We start from the raw sequence: 14,878 nt of genomic DNA, 5'->3' as shown, positions 1-14,878 counted from the left end.
TTTTCAGCACAGCACCAAGGAACCAAGAAAAACACACAGCAGTTATAGGGCTTTACCACCCCAAATGTGTCCCACTGCCCAGCAACAATGGCGTCACCCAGGAGCGCGTTAGGAGTATAGACTCTCACACCATACACCATCCATAAGAAAAGAGAGCCCCAGGTAATGTGTGTGTCCATTAAGGTATAAAAAGCACATCCTGGCCGGGCACGGTGGCTCACACCTGTAATCCCAGCACTTTGGGAGGATGAGGCAGGTGGATCACGAGGTCAGATCAAGACCATCCCGGCTAATACAGGTGAAACCCTGTCTCTACTAAAAACACACACAAAAAATTAGCCGGGCGTGGTGGCAGGTGCCTGTAGTCCCAGGTACTCGGGAGGCTGAGGCAGGAGAATGGCGTGAACCCAGGAGGCGGAGCTTTCAATGAGCCGAGATAGCGCCACTGCACTCCAGCCTGGGCGACAGAACGATACTGAGTCTCAAAAAAATTAAAAATTAAAAATTAAAAAAAAAAAGCACTTCCCTAGACCCAGCTTGATATTAGGACATCCTGCTCTTCTGATGACTCTTCTGATCACTACTGTTTCTCGAAGTGCAGCAGGCAATGGAACAAACTAAGGGTAAATTATCTGGGGTGTTTGTAAAAATACAGACTTCTGGGTTCTACCACATACCTACTAAAGTTACTGGGATGGCGAGCAGAAGTCTGCATTTTAAATAATCACTCAAGGTGATTCTGATGCACAATTAATTTTGTGCACTATTCTTCGTTAGTGATTGAAAACCCTTGGCTATTTCCCTCGCATTTCCCTTTCTCACTTGGAGCTCTGAGATTTCAGGTTGTCTTTCTCTCCCTCTCCCCACTCACCATTTACACAGATTGAACCTTTTTTTTCTATCTCTAAATAATCTAGGAATTGTTTTCCTCTAATAAAATGGCTACACTCTTGATTAAGGAATGCGATAAGCCTGCCATCAATTACCTTAATTGATCTGACAACCTGATTATACCTAGAAAGGGGAAAATTTCCTCAGTGAAGCCTTATTAAAAAGGAGAAAACAAAACAAAGGTCTGTGTAATTAAAATGTGATCGCTGGCGATGAGTATGTAAAATCAGCCCTGAGAGGCATTAGTGATGAGAAAACTTCTCTAAATGACATCTTAGGAAGACAAAGGAACACAAATGGGTCAAATAAATCAGTGGGCTACTAGGGGAGAATGCTGAATAGAAACACAAGGGACTCTTCTCAATTCTTAAGTTATCAGAAGTTCTGAAATTAACAAATCCACTGTTGGTTTATGATGTAGAGAGCCCTAATGCTGGCCCTGTTTGTACCTCTATGAACCAAAGTAGAATGTCAGTTATTGGCACCATTTGTGGTTTTACATTTATATACATATTTTTTTTTTCTGGAAAATCATGCTAAAAGTAAAAGCTTGAGACCACATCTCAATAGGAATTGAATAAATAATCCTATGAAGCAGAGTTCAGAGCACCGATTCTACTTTATAGTAACCATGACAGCTCCAGCAAAAAGAGCAGCACTCAACATGTGTTCCTGATTCAAGGATAATTTCTCTAGTAGTCTTTATGATACATTTTCTTCTCTGACTCATTCTTAGTGGAACATATCTTCTGAATTTATCCTGTACTTGAGTAACCCCCAGGCCTTCAAGAACAGGAAAGCAATATGGTTCCCTTATTACTTTACATAGCAAAAATATCTAGGTCCTAAAAGTGCTAACAAACAGATATTATTAATTAGGATGAAGTGTCACACTGGAGTGCTTGATTAAATTAATTAAGTTGATGATTGGTCTGGAGGTGATAGGAAGCTGTTTTCATAGTGCACCTGTAAATTGTGCTAATAACCGGTGGCCCCTTAGAAATCTAAAGAAAAGATATTTTTAGATGAATAAGTTAGCAAAAAGTTGATAGAGTGATCAGAATGTATGAAAATGCCTCTTGTACAGTAAGTATCAAGTAGGTATCAAATATATGAATGAATGGACAGATTTGAGTTTCCTGCTCTCTTGACCTATATCAAGACAACAAAATAATCAGAAGTTTCAATTGGAATTCTTTGTTTTTTTGAGACAAGACCTTGCTCTGTTGCCCTGGCTGAAGTGCAGTGGCATCACCATAGCTCACTATAACCTCGAATTCCTGGGCTCAAGTGATCCTCCTACTTTGGCCTTCTAAGTCACTGAGATTACAGGCATGAGCCATGGCGCCCTGCCAGGGATCCTCTTTAAACTGAGTATAACAGTCCTCTTTGAAAATTACAAAGAATAAAGATTAAAACAGACCAAAGGGAATCAACATCAAAGAAGATTTTTGTCTTAATTTAGGGCTTCAACTAAACTAATCCATTTTTCCTTTATTAAAGACATACAGGAGAATTAATAGGTCTGTAGTTTTGACAATCTACTCACATGCCTAAACCACTTAAGCAATGTACTGTTCTTTCATTTTGTGTGAGGGTCCAGGGTTGGGGAGCAGGAGGTAAACCATTCCTTCTACTACCACAGTGTTCTCAATGGGGTAAGCAGCAAAATGGCTTTAATTCTGACCAATTCACTCCAAATGTAACATTCTACGCCAGACTACATTTGCATGTGACCCTGAATATGCTTCACACAAAGCCTTCTCCATGTGTCAGAGCAAAGGTTCCTGGCATTTTATAACCTACATGAGTTTGCTACCAGGCTGATCTGCAGATGTGAAATTGAATGAAATGGACCAAGATTTCCCTTGAAGGCAAATCAAATGGGAACATGTGTCAACAAGTCACCAACACTCCTTGGTGACCCTAGAGTTAAACAACAGTTCAAATAGGATTCAACTGCAATCTACTTCTCTTATTCGTAAACAACCTTTTATTCTAAGTCACCTGGAGTTTGACTTAGTTTAAACAGATGTGGTTATTTACCTACTTCAAATAGTCTCTGGACAATGCCTTCCATCACAGCATATTAACCGGAAAGCTCAGCGACTGTGTAGTTTTTATGCTCCACAGAACACCTAGCACATTTCACAAGTGCAGGCACTTACCAAATTTTTTTCACAGTTCAAAGCTTTAAATTTGAATAACAAAGTTGTACATAAATATATTGGGACTTTATCAAGACTCCATGATTTATCCACCCATTTATTCATTCATTTATGCACTCATTCTACTTATTTCACAATTTTTCATGGAGTCTTCTTTATGCAAGAAATAAATATAAATGAGGATAGTTCAACCCTGCCAGAGTTCATAGTGTGTAGGATTATTGGCCAAATAAAGAAGTCAAGTCTCCAGCCTTCTAACCTTTACATGTCTCCAGATAAATTAAACTCCATTTACCAAAATAGATTATCTAAGAACTACACATTTCAAATGAAAAACTTTAACTGTATTTTTTTATAGTGTCTAAAACTCACTCAATAAAATCACAGGAAAAAAAAGGGGCATTTTGAAAGCATTTTTTTTTTTTTCTTGAGATGGAGTTTTGCTTTTTCTGCCCAGACTAGAGTGCAATGGCATGATCTCAGGTCACTGCCACCTCCGCCTCCCTGGTTCAAGCAATTCTCCTGCCTCAGCCTCCCGAGTAGCTGGGATTACATGTGCCTGCCACCACGCCCAGCTAGTTTTTTGTACTTTTTTTTTTAAGTAGAGATGGGATTTCACCATGTTGGCCAGGCTGGTCTCAAACTCCTGACCTCAGGTGATCCACCCACCTCAGCCTCCCAAAGTGCTGGGAATACAGGTGTGAGCCGCCGCACCTAGCCTTGAAAACTTTTATCAATTGCCATTCCCCTATCATCACCAAAGCATAGGGTTTTTGGTCACCTTCAATAAATACTTTCAAAAATAATAATGGATGAAGCCAACAAAAGGAATGAGAAACATTTGTTTTGATCTAAAACATTTAGTTTAGCTCAGATTTTATAACAACACATACATTTAACTATATTTATTTTTTATTGTTTTTTCCCTATTAGCCTATAAGCTCCCTGAAGGCAGGGGCTACATACTTCTGATAATTCATGTATTATCTGCACCTAGCACAATGCCTGGCATATATTACATGCAATAATTATGGAATAAATAAGTTAATGATGAAATAAATCAATGCAGTATAATTTTACACACTGAAAATTATAAACATCTCTAAATAGCTTTCAAATTAAAACATGATGTTGCCACATGTTGCATGCAAAAACATTATTAGAAGATTATTGCAGATCATTTCAGTGCACCAGGAAAGGTAATTTCCTTTTTTCTTTTGTAGAAGATTCACAGGAAAAAAAAATGCAAGTGGAAAAAAAAATAGGAGAAAGAGTGGAGTTCAGCTCAAATGACAAACTAAACATTTTTATTCAATACTTCATAGCCTTCAAAAATGGATAATTATCTCTCCAGCTCTTCGGGCCAGCAGCATGAGGTTGAATACATCATCAGTCCTGATATTAAAACATGAGTTTGCAAGTAAACAGGAAGTTTATCTTATAAAATGGAGCTTTTTATTTGCACAGAAGTTTTTCATTAATAACAGAGATGGACTTTCAGCTACTTACTACAGCTGTGGCTCTCTCCCTGACATATGGAGCTTCTTAAAAGAAAAAAAAACACACAAATTAGGAGGATTTTTCAGCAAATTCAATTCCTTTTCTCTCCCAGAGGGGTGGGTGGAAGCAGCAGGTGGCAAATTCATTTTTATCTAATAACATTTGATCATGTGACATTTTATTTCCACAGTTGATGTAACTTAATGAAGAGCAAATTGGGAAAATCCGTCAGCATGTAGCAAGTTAGCGGGGCATGTGTGCATGCGTGTGTGTGTGTGTGTGTGTGTGTAGGGAGAATAGAAAGGCCTCTTTGGTGGAGATAAGGGGAAAAGATTGCTGTTACATGTTCTGGGTAGAAAACTTTTTTTTTCTTCTTTTTAAGACATTAGTTCCAATCAATGTTGACAGCAGTCTAAAGGAATTATAAGGGCTGGAGAGACCATCTTTATTAAATGAGATCTGGTGATCTCAGGCAGGTCCTAAAAGAAGTAGATATACAAAAATAAGCCCCAAGACTGACAGCAGAAATGCTGGAGACCTCCATGGTAGAGTTACAAGTGCTATGTGAAATAAACCTGTGTAGCCAATGAAGGAAGATGAGGAACTGAGGGAGCCATCAATCTGACAGTTTCCACTAAGAAAAGCAGATGCTCATGAGTTTCAACCAAAGTTATACTTAGCTTTAGGTACATGTAATACCAGAAAAACAGCCTTTCTAAGCAGGTAAAATAAAAGAAAGGCTTGTTATTTTATCACATTACTGACATTGTCAAGGAGCCTAAGTTCTAGAAGAAAGCCAGGAGTTCTGGCTAGTTCAGAAACACTCAATATAATCTTGAGTAAACAGTTTTGTCACAAGCCTTGGCTTTCTCAACTGATGGAATGGGGAAAATGAGAGTACATATCTTATTTGACATTTGAGAGGATTACATGAGTCTATTTTTGTAAGTACCCCAACCTATTAGCTTTTTTCATGATTGATATAAACCAGATGTCAACTGGGAGAATTCCTGATGAAGAAAACCAGGTAAATTTGGCCTGGTCAAGCTTTCATACTGTACTCACCCTACTTCATTTGTCAGATCAGTGTTAAGACCTCAAAGTTAGATGATTTCCTGCTCACCTTCCTCAAGTCCGTTTTGTGCTTTCTCTGTCCCTTCCCTTTGTAGCAGGGGTTTTGAAACATCTGGAATTCTCAGGAAATGATATTAAACAGCTGTGTTAGAGGTCCTCACTTACCCTAGACCCTCATTAATTCTGTGCATGACCTGTGACTTTTAGGTTTTGTTTAAAAGGTAAAAATAAATTGGAGATGACCAGGTGCAGTGGCTCATGCCTATAATCCCAGCACTTTGGGAGGCCGAGGTGGGCAGATCACCTGAAGTCAGGAGTTCAAGACCAGCCTGACAAACATGGTGAAACCCCATCTCTACTAAACACACAAAAACTAGCCAGGCATGGTGGTGTGCACCTGTAGTCCTAGCTACTCGGGAGGCTGAGGCAGATGAATCACTTGAACCTGGGAGGCAGAGGTTGCAGTGAGCTGAGATTGTACCACTGCACTCCAGCCTGGGAGACAGAGTCTTCCAGAGACTCTGTCTCAATAATAATAATGATGATGATGATAATAATAATAATAATAATAATAAATTGGAGAGGATGTGGAAAACTGGAACACTTGCATAATGTTGGTGGGATTACAAAATGGTACAACCACTATGGAAAATGGTATGGAGGTTCCTTTAAAAATTAAAAATAGAATTGCCATTTGATCCAGTAATCCCCCTCTTCGGTGTATGTCCAAACCGGGTCTCAAAGGGATATTTGCACACCCATGTTTATAACAACACTATTCACAATAGCCAACAATAGCAACCCAACTGCTCACTGATTAATGGACAAAATGTTATCATACATATATATATACACAAACATATATATATACACACACACATATGCCTACACACATATAATACTTAGCCTTAAAAATGAAGAAAATTCTGAAACATGTTAGAACATAGATGGAACTTGGGGACATTATGCTAAGTGAAATAAACCAGTTATAGAAAGACAAACACTGTGTGATTCTACTTCTATGAGGTATCTAAAGTAGTTAAACTCATAGAAATGAAAAAGTAGAGGCCAGGTGCAGTGGCTCAAGCCTTTAATTCCAGCACTTTGGGAGGCCAAGGTGGGTGGGATCACCTGAGGTCAGGAGTTTGAGACCAGCCTGACCAACATGGTGAAACCTCATCTCTACTAAAAATACAAAAATTAGCTCAGTGTGGTGGCAGGTGCCTGTAATCCTAGCTACTTGGGAGGCTGAGGTACGAGAATTGCTTGAACCCAGGAGGCTGGGGTTGCAGTGAGCCGAGATCATGCCACTGCACTCCAGCCTGGGTGACAGAATGAGTCTTCGTCTCAAAAAAAACAAAAAACAAACAAACAAAAACAAAACAAACAAACAAAAAAAACAACGAAAAGTAGAACAGTGGCTACCAGGGGGATGGGGATAGGGGAGAAAACACAGTTGCTTAATGTATACAGAGTTTGAAATTTACAAGATGAAAATTTTTTGAAGATCTGCTTCAAAACATTGTGAATATATGTAACACTAGTGAATTGTACAGTTAGAAATAGATAAGATGAAAATAAGATGCTTAATTTTAGGTTATATGTTTTTTACATTTTTTTACAAAACAGATTAAAATGAACTTTGAAAACACACTAGATCCACTCTCCCTGGAAACTTCCCCCAACTAAAGCACAAACTCATAACATATTACAAATATTAACAGTTTATATAACTGAAGCTCAGTGTTAGAGTTCATAGGGAGAGATGAAATGACTCAAGGTCACAAGTTCAGATGTTCTTACACATTACTCACTCTATTTCCATAATCTATGACCCAAATACTGTTTTTGTTTGTTTTTTAAAGGCAGGGTCTTGCTCTGTTGCCCAGGCTGGAGTGCAGTGGTGTCATCATAGTTCACTAGGCTCAAGCAATCCCCCTGCCTCAGCCTCCCAAAGTGCTGCGATTACAGGCATAAGCCACCATACCTGGCCCCCAAAACTGTTTAATTTATGTGCATTGGTCCAGATATGACAAAGGTTTTTAGAATTTATTGTCCATGATCAATTTGCTGTTGCTGTTTATGATCCTCTATCTTTTCAGTTTATCCTTAATGTATGTCCTACATTAAAAAAAGATATACCTTTTCTATTCACTTCTCCTTGTCCTAAAATCTTAATATTTTACAATCTCATCATAAAAACATCAGCTTTTGTGGTTGGGTTTTCCCAAAACCTCCATACCATTCCCACATTGGAAATTCGCCTGTGTGTGTGTACTGTATGTGTGCTTGTGTATACAACTCAAAACTCATTATTCCTTCCCAACATTCAAGTTTCCTTTCAGGAAATTCACCTCTCTATCACTAAAAAAAAATATCATGAATAGGATGGTTAAAAGCAGGGGTCGGAACTAAAGGGGCCAAAATCCTTGTCCTTCCACTATGCGGAGTCACAGAGTGAGACTGTAACCAATGCTTAGTCAGTGGGATATATGAGCTCAGGACTTTGAACTTCGAGAAACATAAGAATGGAACAAACATTCGGCGTTTGGGCATTTGCTAAACAGCAACCTGACTTGTTAAGTTTCCTATTTTTCAGTCCTCTGGTGCAGCCTTGGCCACTGGTCATTCCTTCACTGGGACCCACGGCGATTCTGTGAACACCAGTTATCCTGCACATACATTCCCCTTCAGTGAAAACAGTCACAGGTGGTTGTTTTTGCTTTCAACTAGAAAACATTGCCTGACAATGTTTATTTCCACAGCTCTTTCAAAAAAGCAATGCCATGGTTGTAATCTCAAGCTCCTAGGGCAATGTGAAATATCCCTATTCTCCTGGTTCTATACGGAAAGGTTTTGAAAATATCTCCATGTTTCTAATTCCAGTCTTGTCATTTTGCTCTTCAGATTTCTTTAACTCCATGCTGATCAGATACTGTTCTGCCCAATGATGTCCTAAAATCATCTATTAAAATAAACCCACTTACAGCAGAGCCTGCTAATCACCCTCCCACCTAATTAGATATCTGACAGCCAACTTCAGCAGGATTGCTGTCCTTCTGCTGAGCTTTCTATGCACGAGTTTTACAGGTACATTAGGAACCAGTTAACCACCTACATCATAATCTTCTTCCTCTGCTTACTCATGAAAAGACAACCATTTCAACCATTCCAAAATGAGCATGGCACTGGAAACCTCCCAGCCTCAAACAAATGGCCACTGTCACTGATCAAAAGATAATTTTTGCGTAGGGGGTCGGGGGTAGCTGTCAGGGTGCAAATCTAGGATACACTGCTGAGAAGATGTAGGTGGTGTGGCTGACAGCAGTCGGAGCCAGACTTGTGGGGGAGTGGAAGACACGGGGCTGCCAGCCTGATTACATCATTCTTCTTATTCCCTCTTGGGTTTTCCTTATTTTTTGCCAAAGAAATGGCTCCTAATTGTAATGATCAATTGTGACGGTTCTTCTTCCGTTCTAAGCCATTCATTGTTGCCTTTATCTTTATTATCACCTTTTCCCACAAACCCAAAGCCCCATTTATTTATACTCTATCCCCAGCTCCTAAGTAAAGGAACTCACTGCCTGGTCTTGACTTCTTTGGTCAGAATAGTGCTGGGTTTTGGCCTAATTTCTTTCTCTAGTTTACAGATTAATTGATTTTAGATTTACACGGTCCTTAGTGGTTTACCAGGAGGATTCTTACTCCATAAATCATTCATTTCTCACAGTAATCTTTCCAGGTAGTGAAGGACCCATTCCAAAGTCCTACTGGTAGAATGTGGTACCGCTGAGAACACAGAACCAAGTCATATTTTTTCTGTAACAGCTATAAGCCAACCCTATTCTAAAACATTTGCTCTTCCTGTCAGTCTACACATGAACCCAAGTGGCAGGCATGAAGTTCCCTCTCTGAGTTCCTCACTACGCTCTGGGGATTTAACAATATGGGTTTGGCAAGAAAAGTAAAAATTCTCTATGTAGACTGAAAACTAAACTAGGCATTAACAGAAGAAGAATGAGGGAAGGAATGGTGGATCCTAAAGAAAGATAAATAAGCAACATCCTGCCCTATTACATGTCCCAGTCCTCTCCCCTCAAAACCAGCCAACTCTCTCTCCAGCACCCCGTGTGGACGAGCTGCAGGAGTACGAAGTCAGTTGTCTAGTCTGAAGTTCTAAAAATCACCCAGGGCTGCGCCATCTCACTCACTTCCTTTTCATTCCACCTGTTTACTATTACTTGAATCCATTCTGCCTCCAGGGCTTCCTTTTTTTTTTTTTTTGCCAAAATTTTTACAGTAGCCTCTGAACTGGTCTCTGTGCTTCCAGGGTTGCATTTCCAAAAGTACCTTCCAAATGTCACTTGAAGATCTTACTGTGTAGAGTCTTTTAATGACTCCCAAGGGCTTTCAAGATAGATTCAAAATCCCTTAACTTCCTTCATAAGGTCCTGGCACCAGCATGGATCTTTAGATTCAACAATTAGCCACTTGCCCAAATGAATGCTTCCTTCCAAGTATATAGGGTTACATGTAAATAGCAGAATAAGCCATGTTATTTCACTATTCCATCCTTTTGCACTCTTCCTCTCTATATAATATATACGTATATGTATATGTGGATCTACACACAAACACACACACATATTTCTTTTTCCCCATGAGATATCCACCTCTTCCTTCTCTGTAAGGCTATCACCTACTCCTCAAACCTCAAAGAAGAAGCTCAAGGGACATCTCTCTTGGAACCATCCTTCCCAAACCGCACACTAAATAGGCATATTTTCCGGCATGAATTCTCATGATTGCTCTTCCTATGAATTTTCATCACATCCTGTTTTTGCATTTGAAACAGTGTGCACTTACCACAATGTTGGCTTACTCCTCTGTTTGTAAAAACAAAACTATGAGCGACTTGAGTTCAGAGCCCATGTCTCAGTCATTATATCCCCGGTACCTTTCCCTGTGTCTGGTAACAATGCCTGATGAATAGAATTGAAATCAAAAGCTATATTGCTTTTGATTATACAATATACAATATCCACTTATATCCTATTAATAGCCCTACTGCTCTCTGTGGCTCTTCTCTAGTTGCAAGAGTCTCCCTCCCCCTTCAGTGATAACAGAGTCAGGCAGTACATGCAGGTGAATTAACACTCACTGTAGCAGTCCTCGACCAATGGCCAAAAAGAGGTTATATAAATACATCCCTCATATAGGATAACTCAGAAGTGTGCCCTACACTGACTCCTACACTCTCCCAGTGAGATGAAGCTTCAGTCATCCCCAGTGGTGAATGGCTCCGATGGCTCCGTAACATTGGCTGACTTTCCATCCCTAACTTCCCCATTCTCCAAACTTTATTTTCAGGGGTTGTATTGCAAATAAATGACTTATACCAGAATCCTACCTTCAGAATCTGTTTCTGGTTGAACTCAACTAAGACAGTATCCAATACTATGTTTTTAAGTTTAGAAACCATTATATAAGTCAGTGAAGTAGGAATTCATATCATCCTTATTACACAGATGAGGAAGCTGAGGAACAGAGAGGTTAAAGTTCGGTAAATTTAGAGCATGTCATTGAAGGGACAATCTATCACAAACGGGTCTGCACATTTTGGTTTTGGTTTGTGCGTGTGGGTGTGCTTTTTCCCCACCAACTTTCTTCTTCTGATCTCTTTAGCATCGTTAATGAAAATGCTCACATACCAGTGGCTGATGGTGCCCCTGATTCAAAAGGCAGCCCTCTGGAGAAGGATTATAGCCCAGCACCTAAAATAGCGGAGCCTGACAACTCAGTAGAGTGGTAAACTAAACCTCTCCCTAAAATAACACAGAGATCACCCAAGGGAGTCACAGGAACAGGGTTGCCATTGTGATTACCCAGGATAGGAGGGATTAATTCACAGGTATTAGAAAGCAGCCCAATGCACAAAGCAAAAGTACATTTCTAGAGTTTTGTTTTGTTTTGTTTTGAGATGGAGTCTCAATCTGTTGCTCAGGCTGGCATGCAGTGGTGCGACCTCCGCTCACTGCAAGCTCTGCCTACCGGGTTCACGCCACCTCCTGCCTCAGTCTCCCGAGTAGCTGGGACTATAGACACCCACCACCACGTCCGGCTAATTTTTTGTAATTTTTTTTTTTTTTTTTTAGTAGAGACGGGGTTTCACCGTGTTAGCCAGGATGGTCTCGATCTCCTGACCTCATGATCCGCCCGCCTCGGCCTCCCAAAGTGCTGGAATTACAGCACTGGAATTACTGGAGCCACCGCATCCAGCCTTGTTTTGTAATTTTTATGCAAACCAGACATGGTAGAAAGCTATGTAAGAGACAAAAATTTATCTACAACATAAATAATGGAGAGGAAAACACATCAAAGTGTTCAACTTCATAAAAATTAAGTTATACAGCTTTTTGGTTTTGTTTTTGAGACAAAGTCTCACTTTGTCACCCAGGCTGGAGTGGAGTGGCATGATCTTGGCTTACTGCTGCTTCAAAACTACTGGGTTCAAATGATCCTCCTGCCTCAGCCTCCCAAAGTACCTGAGACTACAGGCATGTACCACCATACCTGGCTAATTGTTTTGTATTTTTTGTAGAGATGGAGTTTCACCATGTTCCCCAGGCTGGTCTCTGACTCCTGAGCTCAAGCGATCTGCTCACCTTGGCCTCCGAAAGTGGTAGGATTACAGGTATGAGCCACTTTCCTTGGCCACAAAGTTTAAAAAATTAGATAATACTGGCCAGGCGCGGTGGCTTACACCTGTAATCCCAGCACTTTGGGAGGCCGAGGTGGGTGGGTCACAGGGTCAGGAGATCGAGACCATCTTGGCTAACACGGTGAAACCCCATCTCTACTAAATATACAAAAAATTAGCAGAGCGTGGTGGCGGGCCCCTGTAGTTCCAGCTACTCGGGAGGCTGAGGCAGGAGAATGGCGTGAACCCGGGAGGCAGAGCTTGCGGTGAGCCGAGATTGCGCCACTGCACTCCAGCCCGGGCCACAGAGTGAGACTCTGTCTCAAAAAAAAAAAAAAGAATTAGATTTTACTATTCTGTCACAATCTTAGCAAAGATTAAAAGTGATAAGGTACAATGCTCATGTAATTAGTTAAATAGGCACTCTGGTATAATATCAATGAGAATATAAATTGGTGAAATCTATTTGAAAATGCATTTGGCATTTTATAATAGATTTCTTGATACAGACCCTAAACTTGACCTAGCAATTTTTAAAATAGTCCCTAAGCTTCAGTCCAGTATTTTGTCCCCATGGATTTGCCTTAAGAATACAACTCACACCCTGCTGGGCGTGATGGCTCAGGCCTGTAATCCCAGCACTTTGGGAGGCCAAGGTGGGCGGATCACGAGGTCAGGAGATCGAGACCATCCTGGCTAACACGGTGAAAACCCGTCTCTACTAAAAATACAACAAATTAGCCAGGCGTGGTGGCGGGTGCCTGTAGTCCCAGGTACTAGGGAGGCTGAGGCAGGAGAATGGCGTGAACCCAGAAGGCAGAGCTTGCAGTGAGATTGCGCCATTGCAATCCAGCCTGGGAGACAGAGCGAGACTCCATCTCGAAAAAAAAAAAAAAAAAGAAGACAACTCACACCCATGTATACTTACATACAACAAAAATTTGTCTTGAAAATCATCAATTATTTGTAATAGCTAATTAAAAAGAAATCACCTACATGCCCACTGAGAAAAAGAAATAAATGATTTAACCATATATTAGAATACTTAAAGTTTGAGATTTTGAAAACCATAAAATGGCATGAGAAAATAATATAGAGAGCATAAAAAATGCAAGGCTTATAATTTCATATATGGGATGAACTTATTTTAAATGTTAATAAATCAAGATAAAAGAAAATCACATGAAGAGATTCATAGTTATAACTGGTGGTGGTCTTATGGGTTACTTTTTAATTTACATTTATAAAATAATGCATGAATTTTTTTATATTTATATGAAGTCATTTTAAAATATGAATTTGCTATACTTAGGAAGTAAACCTATAGGTGGTTATTCCTGCATAAAAAGACACCAGGGATTAAATTAAAATTACTGGGCAGGGCACAATGGCTCATACCTATAATCCCAGCACTTTGGGAGGCCGAGGCGGGTGGGTCACAAGGTCAGGAGATTGAGACCATCCTGGCTAACACGGTGAAACCGCTCCTCTATTAAAAATACAGAAAATTATCCGGGTGTGGTGGCAGGCACCTATAATCCCAGCTACTGAGGAGGCTGAGTTAGGATAATCGCTTGAACTCAGGAGGTGGAGGTTGCAGTGAGTGGAGATCGCACCACTGCACTCCAGCCTGGGTGAGAGAGCAAGATTGTGTCTCAAAAAAAAAAAAAAAATAATAATAATAATAATAATAAAATAACTAGCTGATAAAACAAAATAATTCATGTAGTGCTCTCTTTGCCTAATTCATTCTCCAAATCTGGAGGGTTCATGTTTCCTTTCTCCTTCCATTTTAATGTTTCCAACCATAACATCTACCATTGGAGAATCTTGTGGTCGATGGGCATGCGCTAATTCTAAGGGTTCATGGACTCTATGAAAGCATTTGTTTTTGCCGTTTCCATTAAGGTGGCAATTGACAAGTATACAAAGCAGTAAAGCCAAGGCCATACATCTGGTAATGAATTGCTTTCCTCACTGAGAAAAAAGAGGTTTACTGTGAGTGCCAGTTGCTTCTTGTCCTCTCCAAGAGTTGCAGCAGAACAAACGTTACAGAATATAAAACCACAAGACAATCCTGTTGTTACTTGGCTCTGTGTTAATTTCCAATACCATCATCTCTCCATAATCAACAAATTTGCCTGAAATCTTGTAAATTAACGAACATTGTTTGTTTTGGAAGATCAAACTGACTCAGCAGGACTTTTTCAGAGAAAAGAAAGAGTGAAGATTTTGAAGGGAAAGCAACAATAAACCAAATGTATTTTTAATTACCTTTAAATTACATTAATAACAACATTCTCAGTAGGATAAAGGGATGAAATTCTACTTACTATGAGATTTTGCATTAGCTTGGGAAAAGGTTTTCTTTCTGCTTTGGTTGGTTCTGCTTTAGGGACTACTCTATAGATATCTGCAAATCTCATAATTTATATCCATGCTTGTATGCATGGGACAAAATAGTTGTATTTGCCTGTTTATTATGGTCTCTCTAAAACAAATGATGGGTTGCATCATTACCATTGCTTTCCTTACAACAACTTAG

The 14,878-nt window shown here is 39.8% G+C and overlaps 1 protein-coding gene across 4 annotated transcripts in view; it reads right to left on the bottom strand.

The window, feature by feature from the left end:
- Positions 1-14,878, bottom strand: part of LOC105478290 (sortilin related VPS10 domain containing receptor 1) — a 596,134-nt gene that overhangs the window by 324,321 nt on the left and 256,935 nt on the right. The window lies entirely within an intron of this gene.

This window comes from Macaca nemestrina, chromosome 9 (assembly GCF_043159975.1).
Source record: "Macaca nemestrina isolate mMacNem1 chromosome 9, mMacNem.hap1, whole genome shotgun sequence".
NCBI classification, from domain to species: domain Eukaryota; kingdom Metazoa; phylum Chordata; class Mammalia; order Primates; family Cercopithecidae; genus Macaca; species Macaca nemestrina.
The sequence above is the reverse complement of the archived record's forward strand: the minus strand, read 5'-3'. Positions and strand labels throughout refer to the sequence as shown.